The sequence below is a fragment of the Myotis myotis genome, unplaced genomic scaffold (assembly GCF_014108235.1).
Source record: "Myotis myotis isolate mMyoMyo1 unplaced genomic scaffold, mMyoMyo1.p scaffold_m19_p_2, whole genome shotgun sequence".
Taxonomy (NCBI): Eukaryota; Metazoa; Chordata; class Mammalia; order Chiroptera; family Vespertilionidae; genus Myotis; species Myotis myotis.
In genome coordinates, this window is record NW_023416324.1 from 20057883 (window position 1) to 20063541 (window position 5659).

Here is a 5659-nt window from a genome sequence, read left to right on the forward strand (position 1 = left end):
GAGCTGGGAAGGTGCCTTAGGAACCACGTGGTATTGAGACCCCCGGCACCCCCGAGTGGAGAAGGGTCTTGTCCAAGATGACACTTAAATCCACACTATTTGACTAGTAAATTCCTGGGGCAGAGACGGCTTAGACTGGGAAGCTGGGTATTTGCTTTTGGAGCCAGAAAAGTTTCAAGTGGCTCAGCCCCCTCCCTGCCACTCCTGGCTCCTACCTGCCCAGTTCCTACCCCAGAGATCAGTATGAGGGCAAGCTGGCTGAAGAGCTGGCTGAAGTACAGGGGCAAGTGACACTCTCCACCCCCAACTAGAGTCATAGCCCTCTCCTGCCTCACAGGCGAGACCACCTAAGCTCCCCACACCTCTCCCATTCTGGGCCAGGGTTCTGGAAAGTGGCAGAAGAAAGGGGCAGGAGTCTACTTACTGCACCGGTGGGCAGCAGTGGAGAAGTTGCAGGGGGGCTGCGTGCCTCTCAGTGGGGTGTTGGGGCCTCAGCTCAAGAGGGTCAAGGCAGCAGGTGCTCAAGGCCTTCCCAGGGTGTTCTCTTTCTGAAAGGGAGAGGCAGAGCGAGGTCACAGCCTGGAGCAATAGGTTTCAGCCAACTGCTGCCGCAGGCTCTCCATTCAGAATGGGGGTCAGGACAGGCAGGCTGCTAGGGGGCCCTGAGGCCAAAGTACCTTATCATTCTAAATTGCTAAGAGGACATTTAACAACATGGGAAAATGCTCACAAGGTGTTAGTGTCAAGACAACAAGGAGAACAAAAAGCTGGCCCGGTACAATAGCAGTGTCCTGATTTTTGTAAATAAACAGACTCACATGGCAAAAAAAGGCTGTAAATCTTTTTTTTTTTTTTAAATATATTTTATTGATTTTTCACAGAGAGGAAGGGAGAGAGATAGAGAGTTAGAAACATCGATGAGAGAGAAACATCGATCAGCTGCCTCCTGCACATCTCCCACTGGGGATGTGCCTGCAACCCAGGTACATGCCCTTGACTGGAATTGAACCTGTGACCTTTCAGTCCGTAGGTAGACGCTCTATCCACTGAGCCAAACCGGTTTCGGCAAAAGGCTGTAAATCTTACCACCAAATCACCAGCAGTGGTTCTCTGAACAGTGGCTAATGGGTAGTTTATATTTTGTGTCTTGACTATATTTTCCAAAATTTCTACAGTGAAGGAAATAAATTTACTTAGGAAATCAAAACAGTTTAAATGAGCAAGCATTTTTTTTTTTAATCCTCACCCGAGGCTGTTTTTATTGATTTTTAGAGAGAAAGGGAGAGGCAGAGAGAAAGAAACATCCATCATCTGCCTCCTATATGTGTCCTGCCCAGGGATTGAACCCACAACCTTTTGGTGCATGGGATGATGCTCCAACCAACTGAACCACCTGGCCAGGGCTGAATGAACAAGCCTAAATCCCTACCAATGGAATTGTTGGTCAGAAGGCTTGTGCATTTAAACAGATCATAAACAGGAAGTTCTGTTTATGTTTGTGCAGAGCAGACATGCCCAGAAGGACTTCTGGGACCCGGATGAGGGACTCTCAGCTTGACAGTCTTACATGTATTTGAAATTTTAAAAAATAATGAGCATATGTTATAATTTTAAGAAGGCAACCATTCAGACAACTTTCCTAAGCTTTGCTGACTACCTGGTTCGCCCTGTGCAGAATCTGGCTGGGGTGGTCAGTGGGCTCACCCTGGGGCTCAGCATCCATCCCAGCATCTTTAGGGAAGAGCTGTCTCTGGTCTCTAAGACCCCCCACCCCACCCCACCCCAACTTGGAGATGGGTGGTTTCATAATGCCAGCGTTGACACCAGTCAGTAACCATTTTCTGAGGCTCTTTCTGCATCCAGCGGGCATAGCCGGGGGCATGATCCCTGCCTGAAGAGGCTCGCGGTCTAGTGGCTGAATTCTGCTGGACCAGAACCCCTGAGACAGCTTCACCTTGAGCGGGATGTGAAGTATGAGTATGATTTCGACAGAAGAAAAAGGAGAGCAAGGGCATTCTAGGAGGGGGTGGGAGTGGCAGTGAGTATTACAAAAGCAGGGGTACTAAGGACCAAAATATGCTTAACACTCTTCGCTTGGGATCTGAATATTCTAACACTAGAGGTCCGGTGCATGAATTCGTGCATGGGTAGGGTCCCTCTGGGTGGCCTGTGGGGATTGGGCTGAAACCCCACAGTCCAATGCCGCCTGCAGCTCCTACCTGCCACTCCGCTCATCCCAGCCCCACTGCACCTGCCATGGGCTTGGACCCCATCAGTCCCAAGTGGGAGAGGCTCGCCAGCTGTGGGCCCTGTGTCTAGTGCCCTCTTGAGGGGAGTGGCCTGCAGGATCGGGCTGAAACCGACTCTCTGACATCCTCAAGGGGTCCCAGATTGCGAGAGGGCACAGGCCAGGCCCAAGGATCTCCCCAGTGCACAATTGGGCCAGGGAGGGACTGTGGGAGGGCTCCAGGGCATGTCTGGCCCATCTTTCTCAGTCCCGATCCGCCAGACTCCAGCAGCAAGCTAACCTACTGTCTGCCCCTTGGTGGTCAGTGCACATCAAAGTGCCTTAGCATATCATTAGCATATTATGCTTCAATTGGTTGAACAGTCGACTGGTCACCAGACAACCAGACACTTAGCATATTAGGCTTTTATTATACAGGATGATATGCAGTCTTTTTTTTTTTTTTTTTTGCTATCCTTTATTGAAGGGCCCCCAGCCAAACCAGAAAGAAGACGGGTCCTCCATTCACAGCAGGAGGCCGAGAAGGGGAGGGGAATGACTCATGATCCCACCACACCTCCCTGCAAACAGAAACCACCACAGCAGACAGACAACTTGCCTCACTCTAGGTTCTCTCCCCATTACCCCCACTTGAAAAGAAAGTCAAACACTGGTTACGCAGCACCCCAGCCCCACCCCACCCATAGCAGCGTTGGTGGGACTCCTATCGCCAAGGGGCGGCCCCCAGGCAGCTTCCCGTGCTCTTCCTTCACTTTGCTTTGCTCCTGGCATCTCCGTGCCCTCTTCCTTCCTTCAGCCTCCGGCCCATCACCTGGTCATCTAGCACCTACTCGAACCTTCTCTCTCTTCTCTAGGGCTTCCCTGCCCCAAGGCTTCTGGAGAAGCAGCGTCTCAGGCATCCTCTCTCCTCCCAGCAAGGGGCCCACCAGGCCCCCTCTGCCCAGGTCATGGACTCACAGCTGCCCCACTCTCCTTGAGGTCAGGGGTAGAGCACTGCCGTCTCATTCGTGGGGGAGTAGTGTATGGGGGGTAGCGGGGCCCTGGGGGCCATTGAGCTGGGTATGATTGGAGCTGCTGGGGATAATAGTTGTGCTTTTTAGGCTGGAAGTGCTGAGGCCCAGGCTGTGCAGCACCCCCTCTCCGGGATTGGCCCTCTCCATCCAGGGAGATATGCAGTCTTTTCTGCCTCCACAGGAAGCCCTTGGTAACAGAAAAGCTGTGTTGTGTTGCCATAGGCCTGTGTTGGGTGTTGGTGAGAGGGAGTGAGGGCTGAAGGCTGGGCCAAGAGTAGGATTTGGATAGGCATGGTACCCAGGGCCACCGTCATTTCTAGATGGGCCTGTGCCCACAGTAACAGCTGCTGTAGGGCTGCTGTGTGGAGTCAGAAGTCCCCTCTCCCTTCCTGTCCCCCCTGTAACCTTTCCCCAGCTGCTTGGTGTGGTGCCTGAAATCCCACCGCTAGTCACTCTTTGGGAGTGGTTCCTGTTATAAGTGTTCATAGGCCAGAGAGGGGGTGGCATCTCTAACCATAAGCCCTTAGGCCTTCATCTAATTCCTAGGGTGAGTGGGGAGCATTTTGCAATAGTAAGAAATAGAAGAAAACTTGAAATTTTGATAAGGCTTTTCTGTATCCAGGGTAAAAACCCCATAAAATTTCATGCAGGTAAAAGGAAACACAAAAATGAGCACATTTTGCTGTTTCTGCTCTGCTTTGCATAATTCCCTCTTCCATTCTGTGGTTCAGGATTTCCAGGGAACTAGGGAGAATCCTGGGTGTCTCCGTAAGGAGAAATAACCATGCCTTGGTGCACAATGATGATTCAGCACCTTGGCCAGCACCCTATCCCCTCCACTTCCCCCCTTCCCCCTCCAGCCCCCTGCATTTAAGCCTGTGACATGTCCTTTCAACTAACATCCTAGGGGCCGTGACCAGAGCTCTGACCCAGACAGGGGGGAGTGCTGCCCAGCTGTGAGCAGTCAGCCTCCCGGGATGGCCTCTCTGGCAGGAGGGAAGGCGGGTCCCCAGAGCCCCTGGGCCGAGCTCTGTGCTGCCAAAAGACTTTATCTCTGTTGTTTTCTGTTCCTGCTGCCACCCCAGAGAGAAGGATCCAGAGTTAATGGCCTTGTTAGGTGCTGAGCAGGCCAAACCCTGAGACTAACATTAGACTTACAGAATCCTGAACCATCAGAGCCAGGACCTTGGCTATCAATTAACTAGATCCCTAGCCCCTCCCCCAAAAGAGATGGGGAAACAGGCCCAGGAGAGAAGGGGCCCGCTAAGCTTCACATAGTGCCTTCACAAGTCCGCCTCTGACCTGGAAACACATGAGGCTTGTCTCCCAATTGAGGCTTAACTCGCAACTGCACAATCCACAATGGTGTGGAGCCTGGACGAAGCTCCCACTTCGAATCCAGGGGGATGACAGTTCTGGGGGCTGCTTCCTGTCACTGACGCAGTCCTCATAGTTGAGGTGTCCGGGGAGGTCCAGGAAGAGTCTGGCTTTAGCTTTGGATGGACCTGGGTCTGGTTTCCAGCTCTGCTGAATACTGTCTGTGGGTCCCCTGGGAAGTCATGTTTCTCCACTCAGACACTGAGATAATGATACCAACTTCACGGGCTTGTCTTAAAAACTACCAGGCCGCTGCACTGCACCGCTTACCGTGTGCACAGCCTGTGTCCACATGCAGGGCTCTGCCTGACTCCTGGCCGGGTTGCTTCCCCATGAGCCAGAGGTAGAGTGCATCTGCTTCTACACAGCAGACCTGGGGGCCTTCCTGGCCTAGGTGGTCCCACACTCCACTTAAGGCACAAGCAGGAAATAGACGCCTTAAGGTCAGAGCCAATCCAGAGGTTCAGGAAACTCACATGGTTCCAGGCACTGGCTCTGGAGTGAGGCAGCTGGCGTGAGGCAGGGCCTCCCTAAGGCATTCCATTTTGCAGCTTACTGATACATCATGTGAGATTGGGTTATTACCCCCATTTTCCATGTGAGGAAACTGAGACCAGAGACATTACATTATCTCTTTAAAGTCACACTGTGATGGAGCCTGTATTCAAGCCCAGGTCTGTGGGATTCCAGAGACCAGGTTCTTGCCACTGTGTCATGAGCTCCGCTCTGCAACCAAGGCTACCGCCACCCTCTTCCCAGGCAGACTGCCACTCTTCCCTGACTAGTTAGTGTGATGTGAGTAGTGGCTTCAGAACTTGGTTCTAACCCATGCTCCATCACATATCCATGTGGGACAAGGAACTGCAGGCGATGCCCTCTATCTTAACCTCACTTTTCCACTCCTGTAAAATGGGCATAATTCTAGCTACCCAGTAGAGTGCTTTCTGTATTCTAATGTCTGTAGACTGCCTGAGACACAAGAGGTTAGGCCTTTTTGTTTGTCAAAATGAAAGAAATTGAC